The sequence below is a fragment of the Lolium rigidum genome, chromosome 4, assembly GCF_022539505.1.
Source record: "Lolium rigidum isolate FL_2022 chromosome 4, APGP_CSIRO_Lrig_0.1, whole genome shotgun sequence".
NCBI classification, from domain to species: domain Eukaryota; kingdom Viridiplantae; phylum Streptophyta; class Magnoliopsida; order Poales; family Poaceae; genus Lolium; species Lolium rigidum.
This window is the reverse complement of record NC_061511.1, coordinates 115,649,061-115,665,233: the sequence shown is the minus strand read 5'-3', so window position 1 is coordinate 115,665,233 and position 16,173 is coordinate 115,649,061.

The following is a 16,173-nucleotide window of genomic DNA, read 5'->3' as shown; positions in this document are numbered from 1 at the left end:
TGAGAAAACAACTAGTTTGGCTAATTGTTTGGGATCTATGCATAGGTACGGTGTTAATCCAAAATCTATAACTTAAATTTTAGTTATAGGAAACCATTTTATGTAAAGAAAAAAATTATTCCAAATCCAACCTTCTGAAAACTTGCACGTTGATGTTTGATTGTCATGTTGTGGTAAAGGTTTTGTAGTAATTTTATTGCATGTGTGTCTTTTTGTTTTGCGATGATAGATTCAAGCATTGTCGGTTTCGAAGAAGAGAAATGTTTAAAAGGATTTGAAGAAGACAAGGGGAATTTAGTCACTCAAGGCAAGCCATCTTTTGATCTAATGCCTTTGTCCTAATCTTTTTTATGAATTTCTTTAGTTACTTTTTGCAAAGTGCATTTCTTTACGGTTTTATTATCTAATAGTATTAGCACTAACTTGGAATTCCCAAGTTAATTAGCAACATCCATCCGGATGAGTACAACTATTGACACCCGATTACCACCCCTCCCTAGTGGTATGATGGCTAGCATCATGCTCTTATTGTAGCCTTGTTTAGCAAAAATTAAACCATAGGTTGGGAACCCTGGGAAATGCTTATTTCAAATATTTTGAAAACCTTGGGAAGGATTGGACTTGCCCAAGTGTAAGATTTCAGAAAAAGAAGTTTTTCTTTCTAAAAGATTGGCACGAGGAAAGTTCGATGATGGAATTTTTTTAAAAAGAAAATGGACATTGGAGCCTAAGTATTCACCCATACCAATTTACCTATGCAACCACATTACCCTCAAGTGGGACAAGGATTAGTCCCTAGTTTATGGAAGCTGGTGTGGGACACCTCACAACTTTCTAGGAGGGTCGTTATGGCTCTTGACGCTGGGTTGCACTCTGAAGGAGGCAATACATTGTAGTTGCCTATAGGTGGGCAATTACTAAGGGTCTTCTGCCATGGCGCATGAGACACACTTGGTCTTGGATGTGTGCTACCGGGATGCCAGGAAGGTTAAGCCCAGGGAAAGACCAATGCCAGGGGAGATAAGTGAAAGACTTTGTATGATTATCCTTTTATGATGATCCGAGGATGATCCTCGCGGATGTATCAGATCTTGTGGGGAAAGTGTACAACCTCTACATAGTGTAAATCTATTCGAATAGCCGCACCCGCGTTCATGGACGGTTAGAATGGAAATTGCTTAGGCTAATGGGTTTTGTTTTGAAAAGGTTTTTAAGTAGAAAAAAGGTGAAAGATCGAGGAAGTTGTTTCCGGAGTACCGGAAGGGTACATTTGCAAGTGGATGGAATTTGAGGTCACATGGAAATGACTGGAGAAAGGAAAATATGGTTACCCCATCCTAGTGGATTTTATACTAGATTTATTCTAGAAAAGGTTTTTCAACAAAGTTATAGAGATGTCATAGATCCACCAGAGAAACTATCTCTCTCAATTTGTAGCCCTAGATTAGAGCATGTTCCCTTTCTAGAGCCATATTGCATCCCCTTGTTTTCTCTTTGATGGTTTGTGAGTACAATTCCAAATGTACACAAGACTTTGTCCCTGACTATTAACTTGGCCAGACTTGGAGGAATTCTACATATAAGGAAGGATTCGACAACGTCAAGGCGAGCTAGGAACGTTCTCCCAGTAAGTTGCCTGTAGGATTATGGCAGATGACTTGGGCTCTACGCGGTTGAAGTGGTTCCGCTACTCTGGTGTTAAGATAGGCTCTTGAGGCTATTATCCAACTCCGAAACACAACGGCAGTCAAACACCTTCAATAACTATTTATCATCGACGACAAAATTCAATGGCTGAGATGCAATGACTGATGGTGCTTGACGGGGCTTGATGTAGTGTATTGATTATTCCCCGGCAACGGCGCCAGAAAAAGTCTTTGCTGAGTGGAACCCCAAGAAGAAGGTATGATGAGCACAGCATGAAGTTTTCCCTCAGTAAGAAACCAAGGTTTATCGACCTAGGAGAAAAACGTTCTCTCCCGACGTATTGCGAACCAACTCGTGGCAGGGCACACTGCCGGCGTCAGCAGCAACGTGGAGACCTGCACACAAACAACCAAATACTTTGTCCCCAACTTTCAGCGAGGTTGTCAAGCTCACTGGTTTTGCTGAAAACAAAGGATTAAACGAACCGCGTGGAAGAAGAATTGTTTGCAGAGAACAGAACAGGAAAATGCTGTAGAAGATTGCAATTAAAAGAAGAAGGACCGGGGTCCACAGTTCACTAGAGGCGCCTCCCCAATAAAATAAATATGCTGGGTAAACAAATTACATATGGGCAATTGACAAATAGAGATTCTACGCTAATGGTTGGTGCAGAATACATGCTATGAAAGTATGCGGGCATTACAACAATATACATAGACCGTAATCCAACTGCATCTATGACTAATAATCCACCTTCAGGATAGCATCCGCGTCACCCTCCAGTATTAAGTTGCAAGCAACGGACTATCGCTTTAAGCAATGTGTGTAAAGTAAACAATGAAACTACCCTTGAATATAACACCGCACTTTTCTCCCTAGTAGCAACAGCACATCTACAACCGTAGAGAACAAGGTCACTTCTCATGGTTAAATAGAGGCATGAACCCACTATCGAGCATAAATACCCCCTCTTGGAGTCGCGAGCATCTACTTGGCCAGAGCATCTACTAGAAACGGAGAGCATGCAAGATCATAATAACATAATACATAATCTCAACCAAAGCAATCTCTCTATAAATCGGATCCACATCAAACCAACATGTAGCAATTACAAATAGATGACTGATGCGTGCAGTTGACACACGTCCGTTGGGAACCCCAAGAGGAAGGTGTGATGCGTACAGCAGAAAGTTTTCCCTCAGTATGAAACCAAGGTTATCGAACCAGTAGGAGTCAAGGAACACGTGAAGGTTGTTGGTGACGGAGTGTAGTGCGGCGCAACACCAGGGATTCCGGCGCCAACGTGGAACCTGCACAACACAATCAAAGTACTTTGCCCCAACGAAACAGTGAGGTTGTCAATCTCACCGGGTTGCTGAAAACAAAGGATTAACCGTATGGTGTGGAAAATGATGTTTGTTTGCGAAGAACAGTAAAGAACAAGTATTGCAGTAGATTGTATTTCAGATGTAAAAGAATGGACCGGGGTCCACAGTTCACTAGTGGTGTCTCTCCCATAAGATAAATAGCATGTTGGGTGAACAAATTACCGTTGGGCAATTGACAAATAGAGAGGGCATAACAATGCACATACATATCACGATGACTACTATGAGATTTAATCAGGGCATTACGACAAAGTACATAGACCGCTATCCAGCATGCATCTATGCCTAAAAAGTCCACCTTCAGAGTTAGCATCCGCACCCCTTCCAGGTATTAAGTTGCAAACAACGAGACAATTGCATTAAGTATGGTGCGTAATGTAATCAACACAAATATCCTTAGACAAAGCATCGATGTTTTATCCCTAGTGGCAACAGCACATCCACAACCTTAGAACTTTCCGTCACTCGTCCCGCATTCAATGGAGGCATGAACCCACTATCGAGCATAAATACTCCCTCTTGGAGTTACAAGTATCAACTTGGCCGAGCCTCTACTAGCAACGGAGAGCATGCAAGAACATAAACAACATATATGATAGATTGATAATCAACTTGACATAGTATTCCATATTCATCGGATCCCAACAAACACAACATGTAGCATTACAAATAGATGATCTTGATCATGATAGGCAGCTCACAAGATCTAACAGGATAGCACAATGAGGAGAAGACAACCATCTAGCTACTGCTATGGACCCATAGTCCAAGGGTGAACTACTCACACATCAATCCGGAGGCGATCATGGCGATGAAGAGTCCTCCGGGAGATGATTCCCCTCTCCGGCAGGGTGCCGGAGGCGATCTCCTGAATCCCCCGAGATGGGATTGGCGGCGGCTGCGTCTCTGGAAGGTTTTCCGTATCGTGGCTCTCGGTAAAGGGGGTTTCGCGACGAAGGCTTTAAGTAGGCGGAAGGGTAGGGTTGGAGGCGGCGCGAGGGACCCACACCATAGGGCGGCGCGGGCCCCCCTTGGCCGCGCCGTCTTATGGGTACGGGCCCTCGTGGCCCCACTTCGTATCCCCTCCGGTCTTCTGGAAGCTTCGTGGAAAAATAAGACCCTGGGCGTTGATTTCGTCCAATTCCGAGAATATTTCCTTTGTAGGATTTCTGAAACCAAAAACAGCGAGAAAACAACAATCGACTCTTCGGCATCTCGTCAATAGGTTAGTGCCGGAAAATGCATAATAATGACATAAAGTGTGTATAAAACATGTGAGTATCATCATAAAAGTAGCATGGAACATAAGAAATTATAGATACGTTTGAGACGTATCAAGCATCCCCAAGCTTAGTTCCTACTCGCCCTCGAGTAGGTAAACGATAACAATGATAATTTCTGAAGTGACATGCTATCATAATCTTGATCAATACTATTGTAAAGCACATGAGATGAATGCAGCGATTCGAAGCAATGGTAAAGACAATGGTTAAACAACTGAATCATATAGCAAAAACTTTTCATGAATAGTACTTTCAAGACAAGCATCAATAAGACTTGCATAAGAGTTAACTCATAAAGCAATAAATTCTTAGTAGAAAGGTTTGAAGCAACACAAAGGAAGATATAAGTTTCAGCAGTTGCTTTCAACTTCAACATGTATATCTCATGGATAATTGTCAACATAAAGCAATATAACAAGTGCAATAGGTAAACATGTAAGAATCAATGCACACAGTTGACACAAGTGTTTGCTTCTAAGATAGAAAGAAGTAGGTAAACCGACTCAACATAAAGTAGAAGAATGGCCCTTCGCAGAGGGAAGCATGGATTACTATTTTTGTGCTAGAGCTTTTCATTTTGAAAACATAGAAACAATTTTGTCAACGGTAGTAATAATTCATATGTGTTATGCATAATACATCTTATGAGTTGCAAGCCTCATGCATAGAATACTAATAGTGCCTGCACCTTGTCCTAATTAGCTTGGATTAACACGGATTATCATTGCATACATATGTTTCAACCAAGTGTCACAAAGGGGTACCTCTATGCCGCCTGTACAGAGGTCTAAGGAGAAAGTTCGCATTGGATTTCTCGCTTTTGATTATTCTCAACTTAGACATCCATACCGGGACAACATAGAAAACAGATAATGGACTCCTCTTTTTTAATGCCTAAGCATTCAACAATAGATAACATTCTCATAAGAGATTGAGAATTTGTGTCCAAACTGAAACTTCCACCATGATTCATGGCTTTAGTTAGCGGCCCAATGTTCTTCTCTAACAATATGCATACTCAAACCATTTGATCATGAAAATCGCCCTTACTTCAGACAAGACGAACATGCATAGCAACTCACATGATATTCAACAAATGTGTAATAGTTGATGGCGTCCCCAGAAACATGGTTACCGCTCAACAAGCAACTTATAAGAGATAAGATACATAGCAACATATTCAATACCACAATAGTTTTTAAGGCTATTTTCCCATGAGCTATGTATTGTAAAGACAAAGAATAGAATTTTAAAGGTAGCACTCAAGTAATGTACTTTGGAATGGCAGAGAAATACCATGTAGTAGGTAGGTATGGTGGACACAAATGGCATAGTTTTTTGGCTCAAGGATTTGGATGCACGAGAAGAGTTCCCTCTCAGTACAAGGTTTAGGCTAGCAAGGTTGTTTAAAGCAAACTCAAGTATAAACCGGTACAACAAAACTTACATAAGAACATATTGCAAGCATTATAAGACTCTACACTGTCTTCCTTGTTGTTCAAACACCTTCACCAGAAAATATCTAGACTTAGAGAGACCAATCATGCAAACTAAATTTTAACAAGCTCTATGTAGTTTTTCATTAATAGGTGCAAAGTACATGATGCAAGAGCTTAAACATGATCTATATGAGCACAACAATTGCCAAGTATCAAATTATTCAAGACATTATACCAATTACCACATGAAGCATTTTCCGTTTCCAACCATATAACAATGAACGAAGCAGTTTCAACCTTCGCCATGAACATTAAAAGTAACACTAAGAACACATGTGTTCATATGCAACAGCGGAGCGTGTCTTTCTCCCATACAAAGAATGCTAGGAACCGAGATATTCAAACAAAAACAAAAGCAAAAAGACGCTCCAAGTAAAGCACATAAGATGTGGCTGAATAAAATATAGTTTCACTAGAGGTGACCTGATAAGTTGTCGATGAAGAAGGGGATGCCTTGGGCATCCCCAAGCTTAGATGCTTGAGTCTTCTTGAAATATGCAGGGATGAACCACGGGGACATCCCCAAGCTTATACTTTTCACTCTTCTTGATCATATTGTATCATCCTCCTCTCTTGATCCTTGAAAACTTCCTCCACACCAAACTCGAAACAAACTCATTAGAGGGTTAGTGCATAATTGAAAATTCATATATTCAGAGGTGACATAATCATTCTTAACACTTCTGGACATTGCACAAAGCTACTGAAAGTTAATGGAACAAAGAAATCCATCAAACATAGCAAAACAGGCAATGCGAAATAAAAGGCAGAATCTGTCAAAACAGAACAGTCCGTAAAGACGAATTTTTCTGGGGCACTTAACTTGCTCAGATGAAAAAGCTCAAATTGAATGAAAGTTGCGTACATATCTGAGGATCACGCATGTAAATTGGCAGAATTTGCTGAGTTACCTACAGACGGGGCTGCTAAATTTCGTGACAGTAAGAAATCTGTTTTCTGCGCAGTAATCCAAATCTAGTATCAACATTACTATCAAAGACTTTACTTGGCACAACAATGCAATAAAATAAAGATAAGGAGAGGTTGCTACAGTAGTAACAACTTCCAAGACTCAAATATAAAACAAAAGTGCTGTAGTAAAATAATGGGTTGTCTTGTCTCCCATAAGCGCTTTTCTTTAACGCCTTTCAGCTAGGCGCAGAAAGTGCGAATCAAGTATTATCGAGAGATGAAGCATCAACATCATACTTTTCCTTACAAACACAACTTATTGCAGAGGGTACCTTAGATGCTCCACTATCTAAATTTCCCATAGTGGTACTTAAGGTTTTATCAACTTTAGGCTTATAATAATTCTTTGGCTTAGGCACCTTAGAGACATACATGAATTTTTGCTCCTTGCCCACATAAGCTTTCTCCTTAAATTTAAGAGAAGAAAAAGTTGAACCCAATGTTCACATAGCTTCTTCAAGTTTACCAATCCTATGGGTTTGATTATCATGGATAGCACAAGTTTCTAAAATAGCAATTCTTTCATTAATTCCTCCTAGGGATTTATCAAGTTTATCAGTATTATCAAGTAATATCCCCAGTTTAGTCTCAACACTTGGAAGATTTTTCTCTATGGCTTCCAACTTTTTCATGACATCCTCAAGAGAGATTTCAATTTTAGTTTCATTAACAGGTGGTATTCCAACTAGGCTCTCAATGATGCAACTAGCTTCTAAAGCAGGAGTACCTAGGAAATTACCCTCCGAAAGAGTATCAAGAACATACCTATTCCAGCTAGATATACCAACATAAAAGTTCCTAAGTAGGATAATAGTGGAGTGTTTCTTAGTGCACCTATGATGAGCATCACTAATTCTATACCAAGCATCTTTAAAACTTTATCCCCCTTGTTGCTTAAAAGAACGAACTTCAACTTCAGGATTACTCATTTTAGCAGTAGTAAATAAAGCAAACTAAATAAAGTAAATGCAAGTAACTAATTTTTTTGTGTTTTTAATATAGAGAATGCAAACAAGACAGTAAATAAAGTAAAACTAGTAACTAATTTTTGTGTGTTTTTGATATAGGAAGCAAACAAAGCAGTAAATAAAGTAAAGTAAAGCAAGACAAAAACAAAGTAAAGAGATTGGATGTGAGAGACTCCCCTTGCAGCGTGTCTTGATCTCCCCGGCAACGACGCCAGAAAATATCCTTGATGCGTGCAGTTGACACACGTCCGTTGGGAACCCCAAGAGGAAGGTGTGATGCGTACAGCAGAAAGTTTTCCCTCAGTATGAAACCAAGGTTATCGAACCAGTAGGAGTCAAGGAACACGTGAAGGTTGTTGGTGACGGAGTGTAGTGCGGCGCAACACCAGGGATTCCGGCGCCAACGTGGAACCTGCACAACACAATCAAAGTACTTTGCCCCAACGAAACAGTGAGGTTATCAATCTCACCGGCTTGCTGAAAACAAAGGATTAACCGTATGGTGTGGAAAATGATGTTTGTTTGCGAAGAACAGTAAAGAACAAGTATTGTAGTAGATTGTATTTCAGATGTAAAAGAATGGACCGGGGTCCACAGTTCACTAGTGGTGTCTCTCCCATAAGATAAATAGCATGTTGGGTGAACAAATACAGTTGGGCAATTGACAAATAGTGAGGGCATAACAATGCACATACATATCACGATGATTACTATGAGATTTAATCAGGGCATTACGACAAAGTACATAGACCGCTATCCAGCATGCATCTATGCCTAAAAAGTCCACCTTCAGGTTAGCATCCGCACCCCTTCCGAGTATTAAGTTGCAAACAACAGACAATTGCATTAAGTATGGTGCGTAATGTAATCAACACAAATATCCTTAGACAAAGCATCGATGTTTTATCCCTAGTGGCAACAAGCACATCCACAACCTTAGAACTTTCCGTCACTCGTCCCGCATTCAATGGAGGCATGAACCCACTATCGAGCATAAATACTCCCTCTTGGAGTTACAAGTATCAACTTGGCCGAGCCTCTACTAGCAACGGAGAGCATGCAAGAACATAAACAACATATATGATAGATTGATAATCAACTTGACATAGTATTCCATATTCATCGGATCCCAACAAACACAACATGTAGCATTACAAATAGATGATCTTGATCATGATAGGCAGCTCACAAGATCTAACATGATAGCACAATGAGGAGAAGACAACCATCTAGCTACTCGCTATGGACCCATAGTCCAAGGGTGAACTACTCACACATCAATCCGGAGGCGATCATGGCGATGAAGAGTCCTCCGGGAGATGATTCCCCTCTCCGGCGGGGTGCCGGAGGCGATCTCCTGAATCCCCCGAGATGGGATTGGCGGCGGCTGCGTCTCTGGAAGGTTTTCCGTATCGTGGCTCTCGGTACAGGGGGTTTCGCGACGAAGGCTTTAAGTAGGCGGAAGGGTAGGGTTGGAGGCGGCGCGAGGGACCCACACCATAGGGCGGCGCGGGCCCCCCTTGGTCGCGCCGGCCTATGGGTACGGGCCCTCGTGGCCCCACTTCGTATCCCCTCCGGTCTTCTGGAAGCTTCGTGGAAAAATAAGACCCTGGGCGTTGATTTCGTCCAATTTCGAGAATATTTCCTTTGTAGGATTTCTGAAACCAAAAACAACAGAAAACAACGAATCGGCTCTTCGGCATCTCGTCAATAGGTTAGTGCCGGAAAATGCATAATAATGACATAAAGTGTGTATAAAACATGTGAGTATCATCATAAAAGTAGCATGGAACATAAGAAATTATAGATACGTTTGAGACGTATCAATGACCTTGATCATGTTAGGCAGCTCACAAGATCTATACATGTAGCACAACAAGGAGAGGACATCCATCTAGCTACTGGTATGGACCCATGGTCCCATGGAGGACTACTCATGCATCACCTCGGATGAAGACATGGCGATGCGGAGGCCTCCGACGGTGATTTCCCTCTCCGGCAGGGTGTCGGGATGGACTGCAGAACCCTCCCGAACTAGGGTTTCGGTTGACGACGGCGTCAGAACTTTTCGTGGATGGAGGCTCTCGTCTCTGGGGTTTTCCCGATACGAGGAATAAATAGGCGGAAGGGCGGAGCAAACGAGGCGACGAGGCGCCAGTACATGGGCCAGGCGCGGCCAAGGGTTTGGCCGCGCCTGCCCTATGTACTGCCACGTGACAGCTCTCCTGCGCGTGTCCTTCTGGCTCCGTCTTCATCCCGGAAAAATGAGACTCTGGGCTTTTGTTTCGTCTAATTCCGAGAAACTTTCATGTACAACTTTTCTGAAATACAAAAACAGCAGAAAATAGGAACTGACACTACGACACTGCGTTAATAGGTTAGTCCCAGAAAATGCTAAAAAGTGTGAAAAAGTGCACATAAAACATATAAGAATTATAACAAAACAAGCATGGAGTATCAAAAATTACAGATACATTTGGGACGTATCAACATCCCCAAGCTTAACTCTTGCTCGTCATCGAGTAGGTAAGTGATAACAAACAGATAATTTTTGAGGTGACATGCTGTCACACTACTTTGATCAATCTAAGTGTAAAAGCAAACATAGCTGGAATCATAGAATCCTAACATAAGCATGATAGATATAATCAAACAATGAAACTTAATAACCATGCTAAAACATGAATAGTAATCAAACAAAAGAAAATGTATAACGTGCATGGAAAGCAAAGTGATTGTCAAGAGCATAGCATAGATACATAATAAAGTGGCATAAATGCTTGGACACCTTTAAAAGATTATAAGGATGACTAGAAACAAAAGATTTGAACAAGCAATACCATAATTATGAATCAAAATCAATAAAATCTTGGGACCATGCACATAAAACTAAGAATGATAACTATGCTCTCATCAGTGGTGCATAAACTAGAAAGTGAAGACTCAACATAAAAGTAAAAGAAGGTCTCTCCTTGAGAGGACAGTAAGATCACTCATGTGCTAGAGCTTTTTATTGAAACAACAAGAGTATAAAATGCACTTTTGAAAGGTGGTTGTTCATGTCAATGAGCAGGGGCAGAGCCAGGATTTGACCATACGGGGGGCGGAAAAAAATATCTCACCAGAAAATCATAAAGAAATAAAACTTCACTAGCTATCACAAAATTTCTCTTCAAAGACGATGAAGGATTTCTCAAAGAAACTTATTGTCATTGGTGGTATTTTCCTCTTCATCTTCAGCCATAAAATGATTAAACTAAAGATACATGACAGTAGAAAAATTCAATATTGTTGGCGTTTTATTTTTCATTGTTAGGAATAGAATATTTAAAATAAGCATACATGAATGCAGTTTGTAAGAAAATACATGGCCTCTTCAGCAACCAGAGTATCAAGTTGTAATCCAAGCTCGTTGTGATCTATGAAATCCTAACAAATAGTAGCAGCGGTAACAATATACTGGATTGGCTTTAGGATTGAGTGCTTGATAGGTAATTGGATGTAATACTTACGGGAATCGATGGTCCGGCGGTCTGGCTGGAAATACCACGACGACTCCATGCCGCCGTCGACAACATGTGATGAACTAATCGCAACATCGAGCTGAGAACTAGGTGCTTGCATCACGGAAGTGTTTTGGCGCGTGGGGGCGGCTAGCGGCGGCAGATGCAAAACTAGATCGATTTTTTGCCAGGCCACGGCCAGTACGATGCTTGATCTATGCAAAAGAACGATATAATTACAGGCCACATGCCACGTTGGCCTGAACTTCGGGACATGGGCCAGTTATTTGGATGGGCTTCATAGTCGTATCACACAGGCTACGCAGACTTAACTAGGCTTTAAGACTAATCTAACAATTATGTACGGCCATTAGCAAAACAGCAGCAGCTAATACCTTCTGGATTCGTTGAGGGGGGCCGACCATTGGGGGGGGGGGTGTCTAGCCCCTGCTCGCCCCTCCCTCTGCCCCTGTCAACGAGTAGTAAAAAGAGCTATTGTCATCTTCCATACTAAGCAAGTTTCAGAGCGATTCCGAAATATTTGGGCGAAGCCTCTTTTTTATTTATAGTACTTACAAAATTGTGACACTCCTCCCAACCTTTGCTTACACATACCATGGCTAACCGAATCCTCGGGTGCCGATCAAGCAATCACAAATCATGGAGGAGTGCTCTTTTCTTATAATTTTTCTATTTTCTTCCCCTATTGGAAGTTGTGGTCAAACCAGCTCTTCCTTTTTTATATACTTTTTTTATGTGACAAAATAGATGAAGCTCGCGAGTCTTTGAGTTACTTAACTAGTATGGAAGACAACAGCCACAATTTTAATTTACTTCCTCATGAGCTAAAAACAATGTCACAAAACGAGGAACTATTTGAATGTTTTAAAGGTAGCACACGAGCAAACTACCATGGAATGGCAATGAAATACCACATATAGGTAGATATAGTGTACACTTTGGCATATTTGGTTTTTGGCGGTTCGATGCATGAATAAAATACTCACACAAATGGAGGCTAGAAAAAGACCGTGTGCGACCAACTAAGAGAGCATAATGGCCATAATCATGCACATCGACAAAATATATTAATCAAAGCATAAAGTGATACACAAGTTCCAAACTAAATGATCATAGAGGCAAGAATTGACTGGAATGTAGTCATAACATGTTGCAAAACATGTTCCAAGTCGACCCAAATAAAAACATTCGCAGGAGAATATATACCACAATATTATGCTTTTCTATTGTATGCTAAAAACAATGCATGAAACCTTCAATGAAACACTAAACACTCTCCGTATTTGAGACTAATCATAATGAAAACATAATTAACAAGCTCATCATGAGAATAACATCTAGCAAGATATGCAAAAATAACTATGCCACAGTCTAAAAATGCTTCCATTTGCATCACATACACATAAAACTTTTTTCATGCTTCTAGCGCCAACCAAATGAAACCAAACAACTCTCATATATGGAAAACAAGTAAATGTCCAGAGAGCTATTGATACACAAATAAATATAAAAGTGGAGCGTGCCTCTCTCCAACGCAAAATGCATAACAGTGAAGCGTGTCTCACTCCAAAATAAACATGCAAAACAGCGGAGCGTGTCTCACTCCAAAGTAAATATGCAAAGCGGTGGAGCGTGTCTCACTCCAAAGTAAACATGAATGATGGGATCCAACTTTATTGAAAGTAAACACACAACAAAAAGTAAAGACGCTCCAAGGATAACATATATCACATGAAGGAATAAAAATATAGCATGTTGAAAAATGACCTCGTGCTTCTTGTTGATGAAGAGGGATGCCTTGGGCATCCCCAAGCTTTGACGCTTGTATGATACGTCTCCGACGTATCGATAATTTCTTATGTTCTATGCCATATTATTGATGATACCTACATGTTTTATGCACACTTTATGTCATATTCGTGCATTTTCTGGAACTAACCTATTAACAAGATGCCGAAGTGCCGCTTCCTGTTTTCTCGCTGTTTTTGGTTTCAGAAATCCTAGTAACGAAATATTCTCGGAATTGGACGAAACGAAGACCCAGTGTTCCTATTTTCCCCGGAAGCATCCAGAACACACCAGAGAGGTCAGAGGGGGGCCACAGGCCCACCAAACTATAGGCTGGCGCGGCCAGAGGGGGGGCCGCGCCGCCCTATAGTGTGGGCCCCCCAGAAGCCCTCCTGCGCCGCCTCTTCGCCTATATAAAGCCTCCGTCGCGAAACCCCTGATGCGAAAAACCACGATACGGAAAACCTTCCGGAGCCGCCGCCATCGCGAAGCCAAGATCCGGGGGACAGGAGTCTCTGTTCCGGCACCCTGCCGGAGCGGGGAAGTGCCCCGGAAGGCTTCTCCATCGACACCGCTGCCATCTCCACCGCCATCTTCATCACCGCTGCTGCTCCCATGAGGAGGGAGTAGTTCTCCATCGAGGCTCGGGGCTGTACCGGTAGCTATGTGGTTCATCTCTCTCCTATGTACTTCAATACAATAATCTCATGAGCTGCCTTACATGATTGAGATTCATATGATGATGCTTGTAATCTAGATGTCACTATGCTAGTCAAGAGAGTTTTACTTATGTGATCTCCGGAGACTCCTTGTCCCACGTGTGTAAAGGTGACGAGTGTGTGCACCGTGTGGGTCTCTTAGGCTATATTTCACAGAATACTTACTCACTGTTATGAATGGCGTAGTGAAGTGCTTATTTATATCTCTTTATGATTGCAATGTGTTTTGTATCACAATTTATCTATGTGCTACTCTAGTGATGTGTTATTAAAGTAGTTTTATTCCTCCTGCACGGTGTAATGGTGACAGTGTGTGCATCCGTGTTAGTACTTGGCGTATGCTATGATCATGATCTCTTGTAGATTGTGAAGTTAACTATTGCTATGATAGTATTGATATGATCTATTCCTCCTACTTGGCGTGAAGGTGACAGTGTGCATGCTATGTTAGTACTTGGTTTAGTCGTGTTGATCTTTCTTGCACTCTAAGGTTATTTAAATATGAACATTGAATTGTGGAGCTTATTAACTCCGGCATTGAGGGTTCGTGTAATCCTACGCAATGTGTTCATCATCCAACAAGAGTGTAGAGTATGCATTTATCTCGTTCGTTATGTGATCAATGTTGAGAGTGTCCACTAGTGAAAGTGTAATCCCTAGGCCTTGTTCCTAAATATCGCTATCGCTGCTTGTTTATCTGTTTTACGTACTACTGCGTTACTATTGCTGCGTTACTACGCTGCGTTACTACGCTGCGTTACTATCGCTTGTTTATCGTCCCGGGCAAAGCACTTTTCCGGTGCCGTTGCTACTACTTATTCATACCACCTGTATTTCACTATCTCTTCGCCGAACTAGTGCACCTATTAGGTGTGTTGGGGACACAAGAGACTTCTTGCTTTGTGGTTGCAGTGGTTGCATGAGAGGGATATCTTTGACCTCTTCCTCCGTGAGTTCGATAAACCTTGGGTGATCCACTTAAGGGAAACTTGCTGCTGTTCTACAAACCTCTGCTCTTGGAGGCCCAACACTGTCTACAAGAATAGAAGCTCCCGTAGACATCAAGCTATTTTCTGGCGCCGTTGCCGGGGAGGAAAGGTAAAAAGGCACTCATACTACGGTTCCAGTTAACAGTACTTTTCTGTTGCCGTTGTGTTTGTGCTCGAAGCTATTTCCTTTAGATCCTGCAATTGCATCTTTTTGTTTCTTGTTTACACTAGTTTGGCATAATGTACAAGAGTGAGCTTCTTATTCTATTTCCTGATTTAAAACATGGATTGTTTGATGCGAAAATTAAAAAACCTATGAAATCTTATTTGCATGCTCGGTAGTAATATTAGTATGAACGCTTTGAACACCATTGTTGATAATAATATAGAAAGTTCTAAGCTTGGGGAAGCTGGTTTTCATGATCTTTTTAGTCCCCCAAGCATTGAGGAGAAAATTTTCTTTGATGATACTTTGCCTCCTATTTCGATGATTATAATGATAGTGGTCTTTTGATGCCACTTACTGCGGAGAGTAAATTTTGTTGTGATTATACTATGCCTCCTACACTTGATGAGAATAATAATGATATCTACTTTGTTGAATTTGCTCCCACTACAACTAATAAAATTGATTATGCCTATGTGGAGAGTAATAATTTTATGCATGAGACTCGTGATAAGAATGCTTTATGTGATAGTTATATTGTTGAGTTTGCTCATGATGCTACTGAAAGTTATTATGAGAGAGGAAAATATGGTTGTAGAAATTTTCATGTTACTAAAATGCCTCTCTATATGCTGAAATTTTTGAAGCTACACTTGTTTTATCTTCCTATGCTTGTTACTTTGCTCCTCATGAACTTGTTTATTTACAAGATTCCTATGCATAGGAAGCATGTTAGACTTAAATGTGTTTTGAATTTGCCTCTTGATGCTCTCTTTTGCTTCACATACTATCTCTTGCGAGTGCATCATTAAACCTGCTGAGCCCATCTTAACGGCTATAAAGGAAGAACTTCTTGGGAGATAACCCATGTGTTATTTTGCTACAGTACTTTGTTTTATATTTGTGTCTTGGAAGTTGTTTACTACTGTAGCAACCTCTCCTTATCATGTTTTTGTGCCAAGTAAAGTCTCTATGGTAAAGTTGATGCTAGATTTGGATTGCTGCGCAGAAACAGCATTGCTTGTCTGTCACGAATCTGGGTCTAATTCTCTGTAGGTAACTCAGAAAATTATGCCAATTTACGTGAGTGATCCTCAGATATGTACGCAACTTTCATTAGTTTTGAGTTTTTCCATTTGAGCAAGTCTGGTGCCATTTTAAAATTCGTCTTTACGGACTGTTCTGTTTTTGACAGATTCTGCCTTTTATTTCGCATTGCTTCTTTCGCTG